Consider the following 12,309-nt stretch of genomic DNA (forward strand, 5'->3'; position numbering starts at 1 on the left):
ATGCCACTTTATCATCTAGTGCTGCTTTTTCTTTTCTTTCCCTTAATATTAATTTTCCGTTTGTATCATCCCCTCTGCAAACCAAAGACATATTCCCTGTCTCTTTTAATGCTGTGACATAACCGATGAGATTTTGAGCTACTTTACAAAGTAAATAAATTCCACTGGTCGGCCCCTTTGGAATTGTTGCTAACTCTTTCACTCACTTGCCAGCTTGCTGGAAGTTTCAAGAAAGCACATTTTCTCTTTGATAGTTAAAATTTAACATTTTGGTTTCAGGGGCATGACACCTTGTCAGGACTTTTTTTCTATAAAGATATTTATTTGGGCCATATTCATTCTACTCCAATAATTCTTCACCTTACAGAAATGTCTTTTTAATTAAAAAAAAAAGGAAATTTTAAAGTGTGCAATAAGTAATCCATCAAAAGCTCTCCTTTGTCATGGCTCTGGGTGGCATCCTGCCCCGGGAGCTCGCCAGTGATGGCTGCTCCTCATTTTGATGAAAGGGGTCCACGGTGCTGGTGCCATGTGGGGGGGTGGAGTGGGGGGATAGTATGGAGGCTACATGCTGTCATTTACATTTACATGCATTTTGAGCCTCACAACAACCTTATGAGGTCTGTGAAGCAATTTATTATTATTATTATTATTATTATTATTATTATTATTATTAAATTGTAGAGTAAAGGAACACATAAGAAGTACTGTTTGCCCAAGTCCATGGGGAACGTTAATGACACGAGATTAGAACCCAAGTTTTCACATCCTTCATCCAAGCTCCCTTTTGCTCTTCCAATTGGGCCATTGTGAGCTCTTCCATTCCTTTGAGTTGAACATGTAAAGATTTAAGCCATTTAAGCCATTGTGAGCTCTTCCATTCCTTTGAGTTGAACATGTAAAGATTAAGCCATTTAAAAAATTACTTGTAGCTTCTTATATGCTGTTTATTTCAAAGCCTTTTCAGGAGGTGTGCATTTCTAAATGTGGAAGGGACATATCCTTGCCCTTTTATATCTTACACCTGCCAAATCTTACCCTTTTGAAGTGAAGGACATTTTCATTTTGGATTAATATTAAGACTACATATAAAAGCATTTTGCTCTCTGAGGTAAGCTTTTCTTCAGTGTTTCAACAAACCATTTATACTTTTATCATTTTTTCCCTATAAAAAAATCTCCCTCATTTAAATTGTCACAGCTTGGGAGCCCTGCCTGGAATACATAATAACTGCTTGTAACACTTAAAATGAAAACAAATTTACCAAGGATGGTGGAACGACAACAAAGACCAAGGAAAATATAAATGCATGGAAAATAGTCTCTCCTACGCATATATTTTCAGCACTAAGTATTTTTATTGAAATTGCTGTTTCCTGTTCTGCTTGCCTCCTCTTCATCTGGATTTTTGTGGGGAGGGGATTAAAAATCTAAAGATCGGAAGAGAGAGAGATGAGTCCTGAGAATCGTTACTGGATTTCTTAGGTTTCGAAGGGAGCATTTGGTGGTGTAATAGCAAATCTGAGCGCAAAACTGATTGACAGGGTAGCAGTTAGAGGAAGCCTTCTCAGCCTTGGTACTCTTGACATTCGAGGCGGATACTTGTGTAGGGGGGAGGGCTCTCCTGTGTGTTGTAGGTGTTCGCAGCATCCCTAGCCTCTATGTGCTAGATGCCAGTAGCAGCCCCCTCCACAGCTGTGACAGCCAAAAATGTCTACAAAACATTGCCCAGAGTCTCTGGGTTTAGAAGCCTGACTTAGAGGCAAGTTTCTTAAGAATGTGTTTCAGCACTCTGATAGGGGCTTTGGCAAACTTCACTCTTCTTCCCATGGGCAATCTCTCCCTAGCCTTGTCTTGATCCCTGGAAATAAATTTGCCTCCAGTGAAGCCTGCTTGCTTATGCAGCCTTTGCTTACACTTTTTTCCCCTCAGGGAATCTGAAAGATCCATTTACTCTTTTGCCAGAGCTAAATAGAATTGACACAAACACTTTGAGAGCTTCCCTATTGGTTGGGTGGAACGCATGACATTTCCTGAAAATTCCATGCTCCTCTCTGGTCTTACCCTGTTACTCCTTTCTTTTTCCACCCAGTGTGAAAACTATGATAAAGCGAGAACCCGACTGAGAAGCAGCAGACCTCGCTGACCTTGGGTGAGCCAATCCCTGCTCTGGGCTTTTGTTTTCTTATCCACACTTTGAAATGGTTGGACTAGATAATACATGTTCATGGCCTTTCAAGTCTAGAATACCGTGGTCTGAACGTTCTCATTTTTTGTGTCTTCTTTAATCTGCCAATTCAGACTTTAGAAGCAACCCCTACAGCCTCAGTGACACCACTTTATAAACCTATTTTTGCAGAAACATTTGTTTGGAGTTGTTTACTGACTTTATTTCATTTATATGCCCCTCCCCCCGAGCCTAACTTTATTAACCCATAATGAGAATTTTGGAAAACTTAGTCACATCTCTTGAGGTGTGTTTGCTATAATGATTATATCAAGAAATTTTGAGTTTAATCACACTTTACAAGACTACATTGTGCATTGAGATTATAGCAGTAAAGTGTGTGAATGAAAACCATATTTCACATACATTAGGGAGAACAAGTTATTTAAAGCAACAGGCTAGGAAAGCGTTTGGGGGGGGAAAGTATTTTTTTTAAATAGATCGAGTAACTAGTACTACTGGATTTATTTGGATATAGGCATTTCAAAAATTACGAAAATCCGATTCATTCCTACAAATGTATGCATTCTTTTGCTGCTGCTTTGACAATACTGCTGGGGTGCATTAATAGGAAGAAAGTGACTTTTGCAGACATTCCTGGCATTACAGGGAAAGGAGTGACTGAAGTGGAGAAGGCTTCCTTGCCTCTGACTCGCTGGTTGTGTGACCTTGGCCAGGTCAATTTTCCTCTCTGGGCTTCAGTTTCTTCTTAGCTAAAATGGAAGAGTTGAATTTGGTTTCTAAGGTCTCTAATAGCTCTAAAATTCAATGAGTTAAATCAGGAATGTTGGTGAGGAGCAAGGCTTTGGAACAAAATACTTCAGCAGGGCTGGAGAGCAGGGTCCCAGAACTGGCTCCTGCTAGAATGGACAGACCATTCTCCTTCCTGCCCTGGAGGGGAGAGGCGGGCTGGGCATCCTGCCCTCACTGAGAAGTCAGGAGCACTGCACACAGCAACCTCCTCCCTGCCCCCCAGCTCAGTGCCTGTAGATAAAAGACGGCAGTTCCAGGAAAAGTAGGTGGGATCCTGCTTAGGAAAACACATCGCATCGACAGGCCCCGGGGAAGGAAGAGGATGACTCGTGGGGGTGCTGGATGTCCTGGTAGTTGAAGGAGCAAAAGGGGGTTGGTGTGCTGCCCAGGGGGAGGAGAAGCAGGTGGCGCAAACGAAGTGTGACTGGAGTGCTCTCCCTCCAAAGATTCACAGTGAAGCATGGTGTGGCACCATTCAGAAAGCACAACCCCAGCTCCTGAAGATCTAGCCCCGTCCAGAGCAATCCCAGACCTCTCTGTGATCAGGCAGTCCGGACTGAAAGCAAGCAGCCATCAGGTTTTCCCAGGAATGTCTGTTAAGGAACTGGCCCACAGAAATACATTACATTGGTCTTTCTTGAAGGTCACTGGGTGCCTTGCATCACGAGCACATTATACACTCATTTGTTGAAGAGAATTTACTGAGACATCACGTGCCAGGTGCCCTCTGCTAGATGCCTGGGGCGCATCAGTGAATAAGCTGCCCCGTTTTCCTGTCCTCAGGGAGCCTGCAGTCTAGCAGGGGAGGCAGGCTACCCCCAGTAAAGATCATAACTAACTTACACAGCATGTTGGAAGGTGATGGGATCAAGGGATAAAAAGAAAAAACCAGAAAAGGAAAAAAGGGGTGCTTTTATTTTGTCTTCGGTCTAGCTCCTGTGTTCGATATGCCGCTAAGTATTTTTCCTTATTACAATTTATTATTTAGTTTTTTTCACTGCTGGCATAACTATCTATCACTTGAGGCTAATTCCATGCAATGTCATGCCGATTTTATGAGCTGAGTCAGATTAAAATGCCTTTTATTGCTCACTGACACATTTTCTACAATTTCCTCTCGATACTTCTGTGAGGTCAGGCAGCCCAGGGTATTTTTACCCCCATTGTACAGATGAGGAGACCAAGGTTAAAAGAATCTACACAAAGTTTGGTGTCTTGCCTTTTCCTCAGTATTCTTTTGTAGACGTTTGTAGTAAATATTTTTTTTGGCATTGTGTGTGTGTGTGTGTGTGTGTGTGTGTGTGTGTGAAAAAGCGTTAGCAATTTCAAACAGTTGACTTCAAATAAACATGTGGAACAAACCTGGTCTTCCCTGGGAATGTCTACTGTGCTGATTACTTTAAGTAGATACACACATGATGGGATAGCTGCCATTCTAGGAAAATGACGGTTTAAAAGAAATTTACTTGGGGGCGCCTGGGTGGCACAGCGGTTAAGCGTCTGCCTTCAGCTCAGGGCGTGATCCCGGTGTTATGGGATCGAGCCCCACGTCAGGCTCCTCAGCTGTGAGCCTGCTTCTTCCTCTCCCACTCCCCCTGCTTGTGTTCCCTCTCTCGCTGGCTGTCTCTATCTCTGTCTAATAAATAAATAAAAAATCTTAAAAAAAAAAAAAAAAAAAAAAAGAAATTTACTTGAATGTGTGCTTGAGGGTCTCCACCGTTGTTCTTGATAACAGGGTTATCCTCCGAGGCCACAAGATTTCCTTAGAGAGCTGGTGACCCACCCTGCTCATGATGATGGGGAGATTTTTTTTCCCACAGCATAACATTGGTCAGGTGCAAAATCATTTTTTTTTTCTTCCCTAGGCTCTACGGACACTGGTGAATATTAGCATACTGTGCTCCAAGCTCCTGATTTAGCAAGAACTGATCTTCTAGAAATGGGCCAGGCCCTTGGGTGCAACCTAGGTAAGTCTTCTTTCGAGGGCAATAGGACAGGAGTGTGCGAATGCATGCACGAGGACACACACACACAATTTCCGAAGTTCCTGGGGAATTTGCCTGTGTATATTTGGATTATATAATTGACCGGATGTAAAGATGAAAGCTGTATTTCTGAATTCCTTTGCTTTGCCCCCACCTTCCCCACCCCTTCTCCCCAGGACTTCATGTGGCATTTTTCTCCTACCATAGGAAGCTGTTGCAAAGCCTTTGTCTCCAGACTGGTTCTCTATAAAAGCTCTTGGGTGCCTTTCCATTAGTTGCTACATGCTCAGCACCCATGGTCTAATTTCAGTGTTAGTACAACCGGAACATATTAAGGAAAGTAAGTTTACTTCTGCTGCTGCTGCAAAAATATGGTTATGTAATGTTTTTGAACACCAGCTATAAGTGACTTTTATTTTGTAGACTTTTCCTCAATAATCTTGAATACTGGTCTTACCAGCAGTGTCAAAAACTGGGGGATCTAGCTCCATGTCTTTATGACCCTCTTCTCTTATTTAGAATACACACCCAATACCGAATGACTTGCAACAAGTTAAAATTAGGCAGCATGGCTCCTTGAAGGGAAGATGGGCTTTGACATAAGGGCATGTGGGATTTGGAACCTGATATGACATTTTAGGAGTTTTGTGATTTTGGCCTATTTAGGTCATTTCTCTGAAGCTTAATTTCTTTTTCTGTAAAATGGGATAAGGGCCTCTTACAAGTTTTTTGAGGGATTAAAAGGGATAACAGAGAAAGTGCCTGGCATTGAGGTTAGAAATGCTCAGAAAATGTTAGTTTTCATCTCTCTTTTCCGCCCTCTCCCCCTTCGTTGGATAATAAAGCTTTCTTGGGAATGAAGTTTTTATGTGACAGCTTTATTTCTCCATTAGGACTCCACAGAGTGGGAGCAGTTTGCGGTGCATTGAGAAGGTGTCGGCTTCCCACGTGTGGTTGGTGGAAGACGTATTCTCTTTACCACTGTTTTGATTCCAAGACGCTCTCATCTTAACCAGTGGCTGAAGATGACACTGGGATGATCTGTGGGACAGTTTGCCCTTTAAAATCCATTGGTTTGGGAATTAAGAGATCAGCTGTGTTCATCCAACTTGAAAGTGAGCTAGAAAAATAACATACTTTGCTGGCTTCATCTCTCATAAATCTCTCTTCAGTCTGAAGTGTTGTGCCAGAACTTTCCTCACTGTCACCACCATAGGAGCGAGTTTCTGGCTAATGACCCATCCTATGGTCAATTGCTTCTTTCTTCATTTGATGGCTGGGAAGGGCACAGTGACTTCCACACTGAGGAGACGAAGACGCAGTTTGATGACCAGGGGCACTTTGAGCAAGTGTAACAGGTCCCACCGATCCTGCCTCTTTGAATCAGGTGCGGAGGGTAGTATTTGGTAGCCCAGGACAAGAGTGTCTCCAGGAGACACTTACAAATTGGTCGTCCCTTTGTTGTAAGCAGAGTGGTTGGCACCTGGTCCAGAACAAGGCCTTCAGCACTAGAGAACATTCCCAAGCACATCAAACACTCCACACGTTGCCTTCCTTATGAAATGAGAAAAGACTCTGCAAGAAATAAAACACAGGTGAGGAAAGCTGACAAATAATTAGGAAAAGTAAGATGAGAGTCAGATTCGACATGCTGTACTATCAAAAACGTAATGAGAAACAGCTCCATTAACTTTGCTTGAGTAACTAGATGCATATACTCTTAGGACTTAAATCACGAGCAAAGCGGAAATTGCCTAAAGAAATAAATAATTTCTTGATAGAGCCTTTTATAAATAATCATGGTTTGTCTCTGCTGCATATTTCATGTTTAAATTGTCATCAAAAGTTTCTATTTTAGCAACAAGGCATGGGATTGTGTTTTTATAAGTATAAAAAGCTCAGTTCTTAATAACATCCCTTTAGAATTATTCCTTTAATTCTATTTGTATCTGGAATTCACTGAGGAAGCCCGGTAAACCAAACAAAAAACAAGCAGAGACAAAACCATACATGATTGTGGGGACTTGTGCACTTGCAGTGGCAGTAATGACCCCTTTTCAGTGAAGGTCAGCCTTCCATGCGCCAGGAGCACATGGAAAAGCAAATGTCTAGACAAAAGCTGATCTGGTCTGATATGGCCTACAAAGCAGTAGAAGGATTTCTGTTTGCATCACCTTTAACACACCACCTTTTTTCATCCCATCAGAGGGTCATTCTCTACCCCACACTCAGTGAGCTAGATACAGCAGAGAGCATAAGCCACCTTGGACTGGAGGTGGGAGAAGCCTGTAGGGCACCCTTGGCAAGAAGGTGCCAGCTGTGACCCCTGAGTCAGGTGAAATGAGACCAGCCGGGGTGGAGGGATCCCCTACAGTGGAGAACCCCTGCTTTAGAGAGTAAATACGTGTCCAGAAATAGGTGCTTGCTGCCTGTAATGACTGGACAATTGTCAATTTGCATTTGTGATCGCTTTTTCAAATAGCAGAAAAGAAAAAAAAAATACATATGCAAAGATACACATTTCAACTCTCTTCCTGATTCCAGTTCCTTCTTGACACCCATGGCAGAGACTTTCCTTTTCAAAGCAGATCTGAAATGTTCCAAAGGCCCAGGGAGCCAAGGCCAATCTTCCTGGATATTCAGTCCATTCCCAATCCCCCACCCCCACTTGGCTGGGCTGTTGCCACCGCCAGACTGAGCCCAGTTCCTCCCCACGCCCTGTCCTTCCCCCTCTGAGCTGCCTCTGTTCACGCTGCTCTCTCTGCCTAGAGATCTCTCCTTCCCCCAAGTTCTGCTGTCTTTCTGAGACCCGGATGGGCTGACCCCTCTTCTGGGGGGACCCTCATGTACCCCTGAAGATAAGAACCATCTGCTCCTCTGCTCGTTTTTGCTTTTATTCAGCTTTTGGCCCTTTCTATAGTCAGGCTTGTATTTTAGTTACCTGCCAGCCTCCCCCACCAGGTACAAACACCTCAAAAGCCAGGACTTGTCTTAGTCATCTTCTTGTGAGCAAGCGGCGCAGGCAGTAGGAGAGTTTTTCAGCACAGGCAAGACAAGGTCAACACTGGCTGATACACCTTTTCCTCTCTATTTAGAGCCTGGTGATTCACAGTGTGAAAATAAGAGTTCGTCTTTCAGTGTTCAAACCCCTTGCTACTTTAGAGTTTTTGCTGTGGTATCATATTGTGTCCTGGTCTCAGCTTCCAAAAAGTGTTTACACTTCTGCCCTGTAAGAGTTTAGGCCCTGGAAGCTTGGGCTGTATTGTGTCTTTCATTTCAAATCCTGTCCATCAGATTATATTTTCCACATTGGCTTTTCCCTTACAGCCAAAACTAATTCTCAGTGTGTTCAGAGTCAGTGCTGAGTTAGTAAGAAGGGTCCCCTTTGTGCAGTAGGCCCTGGACTGGCATCTGCCAGAGAATTCCAGATTTGTCACCGCTCAGGGCTGGCCTTTCGTTTGGTGCCTAGTGAGGCTGGTTGCTCCTGCCAGCCAAGGACCCTGCTGGAGAACTTGCCAGGCGAAGTGTTTGCTCTTCTTAGGATTTTTACGAATGGATTTTTATATAGTTCAGTGTGGATCAGTAATTTTCCACAGTCAGAGTACCTCTGCCAGATGGGTAGTTTCCTTTAGGTTGGTAGAATGCCTTCCGATAAGATTCAGGCACAAATAAATTGCTTCCCCATTATGGACCTTTGGGTACCAGGCATAGAAGAGGGGAGAGGGTCTGGGGTACAGCAGAAGGCCCGAGAGAGCCGAAGAACCCAGAGAGATAGGTGGAACCAGGGTTCCAACCGACAAGGTAACTTAAACGACACGAGGGGACCTATTACTACATATAGTAATGATCTAATTCCTAGTAGGAAGGAATGTGGGTTCTTTGGAAACTCAGCTGTTTATCTGCCGAGGTTAGAGGGATCCTGTTGGTGTATTTCCTAGCAAAGCAATGCATATTAAAGAAAGATAACGTATATACACGTGTACATAATTATAGCTCGTGTTTATTGAGCTCTTTCCAGGCAAGATGCTTTGTGCTTTACATGAGGTGTGTCATTCAGGCTTCACTACAATCCTAAGAGACAGATATAATTATTTCCACTTTATAAATAACCAAAATGAGGCTTCAGGATGCTGCATATCTTATCTTACTTGCATTCCAAAATTTTAACTGATGGCTTTTCCAAGTTGTTCTTTTTCTTTGTTTTCCCAAAGACTGAAAGAACTGGAGCAGCCCAAGAGTTTTTATTTCCACTGTTGACCAAGGACAAGGCTGTTTAAGAGGTTTGCTGGAGAAAAACTTATCAGTCGGGAGGACTGAAACCCGTTGGCTGAGATGTGGGAGGGTGAGCAACAAATATTTTCTCTTAAGTAAGAGCTGAGGTTTTAGGATGCAATAGGTACAAATTAGCTTGGCTTCATGGTCCGTAGTAACTTCGCCAATGTCCATCTATATTAACCCTTTGCTCCTGACAATTAGCTGACTGGTCTCGAAATTCTTGACCCAAGCGTGGTAGGTAAGCTTCTCTCTCCTGTGAGCATGGCATCAAGAGAGAGGGACATGGGAAGACCTGGGTGTGAATAAATTCCTAACACGGAAGAGGGCTGGTCCTAAGCTGCCTGCTCCTGAGACTTCTGACAGTTATCGATCTCTCTGCCTATGTGGATGTGTTGCGCCTCGGTGTTGAATAAATCCTGAGCTGGGTTTGGAGTAGAGCTCTAGGCATCCATATAGCACCTGGACAAGGCATGTGCAGCTCTTCTGTTTTGATCTTTCTTCTGCCTTGAACTTCATGAACGCTGGAATACAGAGAGATCCATTCCATTTTTTTGTAGGTTGTGGGGTAGACAGAGAAGGCCATGAGAGTCTCTTAAACTTGTTCATGTTACCATGATACTTGCTAGGCAACCACCGGCTCCTCCTTCCCTATCTGCTATTATCCTGAGGTTGAAAGGGGTGGGTGGTGAGGCTGAGAGCAATAGATGGCTCTGACCAAAGGTTGCAGGGTGGGGCCAGTCTCCTCACAGCTCCCTGCTGGGTGTGAAAGGAGGAAGAGGAAGGCCTGAGTGCTTCAGCCCAGAGCTCGCACACTGGGAGCATGGTGGGGGAGGGGTGCTTGCGCTGAGTATGGGGAGGCTCATCTTCAGCCCTGGAAAAAACTGAAAAAGCACTGGCGAATAAAGAATTGATGATTAGTAGAATCACCCTGTAAAAATATGTGCTCATAAAAAGTAGGTCTACAAAATGTAAATGCCCTGATTTTCTCCAAGTCTGGAAAATGAACTTCTTGAGTTTATCGTCCTTAAAAATGCACAGGAGAGCTAGGAGGAGAGTCAGAAATAAGTTTGCAGAATCTGGAGAAAGAGTAGGAATGACCCCCTGGTAAATTAGATATGATGATTTCACGAGAGAATATCAGGAAAATTGAGGGAAACATAAATAGTGCAGAACACCTGTGATAATGTAATCAAGGGCAATAAATAATAGAGATTTTGAAATGATAAATTATGACAAGTGAAATTGGTAGATTTAAGTAGACTAAAAAGATGAGGAACTGAGTCCAGCCAAGCAGATGTTAAATGTTTAGAATTTAGGAAAGCACTGCGGGTGAGTTCTCAAAACATTTTACTTGCAAAATTAGTTCAGATTGATTTGGATATGAACATGCTGGAGATCAGACAACAAACATGGGCTCTCGAGAGATAGAAGACACCCAGCAGAATGGAAGTTATGAAAGGGAGGAAATATTTTTTTAGGTAGCTTTTTTTCTGTAGGAAATAATTTTTTTCTATAGGAAATAATTTTTAACGTATCTTTTTGATAACAATGAGGACTGATTCATTTTTTTCTAACCTGTGAGGGCATAAAATAAAACAGAAACAAGGAGATGCCAGGAAAAAGGAATAAGCACATTAGACTCTATTTTTGAAAAAAGCAATCTGAACCTGAATCTGTTCCGTGTTGAAGAGAATCATGGAATGCAGTGACGCAATCCTAACTGTCCATTCGTTCTGCAAGCACGTGTACCCTGTCTCCTGTAGGCTGGGCACTGTTCTAGTGTGGAGCACAGGCCAACTAAACACAGCCTCTGCCCTGGGTGCGGGCCCATTAAACTTGGTGTCTAGGGAACCTCGGGAGGGAGGCCTGAAGGGTCTAAGGAGGGACGCATAGAGTCAGTGGGAAGTGGGAAGTGACTTGAGTCTTAATTTATAATAATAACTGCTTATGTTTTTATTTTGTATTGTAGGAGCACCTGCATATGCTTATGCTCATGTGGTCCTTGTCACAGCCCTGTGGAGTTGTGTGTTTACACTTCTGGGGTCTCCTTCACATCTACCGTGTTTGACATGATGATTGGCCACATCTTTCTTTGTGACATCCTCTCCTCTCCCCACTTCTGGGAGATTTGGCTCTAATAGTTTTCTGTCCATCTCCCTGGATGCTTCTCAGGTTCTATCACTGCTCTTTTTCTTTAACCCATCCCTTAAATGTCAGTGTCTCTAAGGGTGCTGTCTCCTGTTCTCTTCTCCTTCACTTTATACACTGGTGTTGGCGATTTACTCTACTCATGGCTGACAGGCTCAAGAATTGGGAGTGGAGAGCCCTCCCCAGCTGGGGCAGGGGAGGAGAGGCGTTGGAGAATTTCAAGGGGATGGTACGTGCAGTTGGAAGAAGACTCTGGGGTAACTCTTTGTTTTGAGTACCACTTACCTATATATGTTGATGATTATATTCCCAGCCAACCTCTCTGCTGAACTCTGGATCTCCTGTCCAGTTTTCCACCAGAACTTTGTGGTTGGCTGTTTCATCAGAACCTCATGCAGATGTCCCAGATGAAACCTCCCTGTGCCTATTCCCCCCACCCAGGTCAGGAAAGTGCTGCATCCTTTTCTCCTCCCCCTCCTGGCACAGCCTTGCTTTCCCAGGGCGTACAATCAATCTCCACACCCTTTAAATAATAGCTTTTAAAAATCTCTAGAGGGGCGCCTGGGTAGCGCGGTGGTTGGGCGTCTGCCTTCGGCTCAGGGCGTGATCCCAGCGTTATGGGATCGAGCCCCACATCAGGTTCCTGTGCTATGAGCCTTTCTTCCTCTCCCACTCCCCCTGGCTTGTGTTCCCTCTCTCGCTGGCTGTCTCTATCTCTGTCAATAAATAAATAAAATATTTTAAAAAAATAAAAATAAAAATAAAAATCTCTAGAATATGCCCACTTCTAGTCCTACTGCTGCTGCCATAAGCCAGAACACCATCATCACTCTCCTAAATTATTGCAACAGGCTCCTAATTTGTTCCTATTCTTCCAGTCTTCAGCTCTTGATACACATTCTCCAAGCAGCCACTACAGTAA

The 12,309-nt window shown here is 43.6% G+C and overlaps 1 long non-coding RNA gene across 1 annotated transcript; it reads left to right on the forward strand.

Moving 5' to 3' along the window:
* The first annotated feature begins 2,089 nt into the window (after positions 1–2,089).
* On the forward strand, positions 2,090–6,722 carry LOC117804004. Its single transcript, XR_004628154.1, has 3 exons — positions 2,090–2,151; positions 4,845–4,946; positions 5,858–6,722. It is a non-coding gene; the product is annotated as an uncharacterized LOC117804004 (long non-coding RNA).
* The last annotated feature ends 5,587 nt before the right edge of the window (positions 6,723–12,309 follow it).

Source organism: Ailuropoda melanoleuca, chromosome 10 (assembly GCF_002007445.2).
Source record: "Ailuropoda melanoleuca isolate Jingjing chromosome 10, ASM200744v2, whole genome shotgun sequence".
NCBI lineage: Eukaryota > Metazoa > Chordata > Mammalia > Carnivora > Ursidae > Ailuropoda > Ailuropoda melanoleuca.